The sequence below is a fragment of the Cannabis sativa genome, chromosome 6 (assembly GCF_029168945.1).
Source record: "Cannabis sativa cultivar Pink pepper isolate KNU-18-1 chromosome 6, ASM2916894v1, whole genome shotgun sequence".
NCBI classification, from domain to species: Eukaryota; Viridiplantae; Streptophyta; class Magnoliopsida; order Rosales; family Cannabaceae; genus Cannabis; species Cannabis sativa.
Window position 1 is genome coordinate 17,117,527 of NC_083606.1, and position 2,170 is coordinate 17,119,696.

The window sequence follows — 2,170 nt, forward strand, 5'->3', positions numbered from 1 at the left end:
AAATTAAAGCTGAACACCAAAGGCCGGCAAGGTTACTGCAATCTTTAGTCCTTCATGAGTGGAAGTGGGAGGACATTGCAATGGATTTGGTAACTTGATTACCTAGAACTACGAGAATGTATGATTCAGTATGGGACATAGTGGATGGATTCACAAAATCAGCTCACTTTCTACCAGTGAAAGCTACATATTCAGTGGATCAGTATGCTGAGTTGTATGAAAAGGAGATCGTTCGTCTCCATGGAGCCCCTAAGTCTATTGTGTCAGATTGGGATCCAAAGTTATATCGATGTTTTGGGTGAGTCTTCAGAAGGATATGGGTATCAAGTTAAAGTTTAGTACAGCCTTTCACCCTCAGACAGATGGTTAGTCGAAAAGAACAATTCAGATATTGGAAGACTTACTACGAGCCTGTGTCATGGACTTGAGAGTTCATGGAGTAAGTACTTGCCTTTAATTGAGTTCTCCTACAATAATAGCTACCAAAGTACTATAGGAATGGCTTCCTATGAGATGTTATATGGTAGAAAATGTCGTTTCCCTATTCATTGGGACGAGATTGGAGAAAGAAAGTACTTGGGTCCAGAGTTTAATGCAGAGGACAACTGAGGTTATTGATAAAATCAAAATTTAGATGCTTGCTTCTTAAAGCAGGCAGAAAGTTATGCTGACCTGAAGTGCAGAGATGTTACATTTTAGACAGGGAAACATGTTTTCTGCGGGTTTCACTAATGAAGGGTATTAGGTGCTTCGAAAAGAAGGGTAAGTTAAGTCCTAGGTTCATTGGGCCATTTCAGATACTTGAGAAGGTCGGGCAGGTAGCGTATCGGCTAGCCTTACCACCAACATCGTCGGCTTTTCATGACATATTTCATATTTCCATGTTAAGGAAATACGTGTCAGACCCGACTCATCTATTGAGTTATGAAGCCCTTGAACTGCAATTAGACTTATCCTATGAACAACAACCTATTCAAATTCGGAACAAGACTATTGTTCTGCTTAAGTGCTCTGGAGGATCGGTAAGGTGGAGGAAGCCACCTGGGAATTGGAGTCTGATATGAGGACTCAGCATATCCAGAGCTATTAAAGTTAGATTTCGAGAACGAAATCCTTTTAACGGGGGGATAATTGTAACGACCGCCTTAGTAATTTGGATTAGAAAAGGCAATTAGCACTAATTTCTATTATTTTATTATTATTTATGAATTTAATTATTTTGGACCCCAATATTTAGAAATGAATATTAGAGTTTTAATTTCTCAATTTCGGAGATTTTATTAAACTCTAGGGGTATTGTTTGATTAATATGTGAAATATGCAATTTTTGTAATTTTTGCTCGGCGACAACGGAAAATGTGATGGATGGCTAGATTGGTCACATGGGTAAGTTTTAGAACCTTATTTCTTAGTGGGAAATATGTTAGAAAAAAATAAAATATCGGGGTTGAGCTGGGATATGGAGTTTGACCATTTTACCCCTAGTCTTGAAAATACCCTAGTTTTATGAGTAAGGGCATTTTAGTAAATTGCCAAGGGGGGAGTAGGTGGCAGCCTAGGGTTGTGACACCTAGTAATTTAATCAACTCAACAAGGAATTAATCAATTAATTCCCTTTTCATATGAAATCGAAAAAAAAAAGAAAAAGTCAACCTAGAACTCTCTTTCTCTCTTCCTCTCTTTCGGCTCAGGCAAATCCAGGGCAAGGGCATCATTTTCTTCCATTTCTCTGGAAATTATCAAGGATTCAAGGTTGTAGTAAGTGAGGGCATCCATCTAGCACGAGCATTTCCGTTCAGGTCGGCCAGCACACTTGAATTCGGAAAACAGGTAAGAACTGTACAGAGCGTGTTATATGAGATATATGCATGATGTATGTATGATTGTACATGTTTTGGGTGATATTATAGCGACACAACAATTGTGTCGGTTCGACAGTACAGGCATCGTACTGGTTAAGAGTGATATTCACCCCAGAGAGTATTAATTGGCGCTATCATAGCAGCACAACAATTGTGTCGGTTCAGCAGTACGGGCACAATACTGGTTAAGAGTGATATCATGGCCAATTGTACTCTTGGGTGCTATTGATGCTATCATGGCGGCACGAACATAGTGCTGGTCCCGCAGTGCAATCATAGTGCTGGTAGTGGGTGATATCATGGTCAAT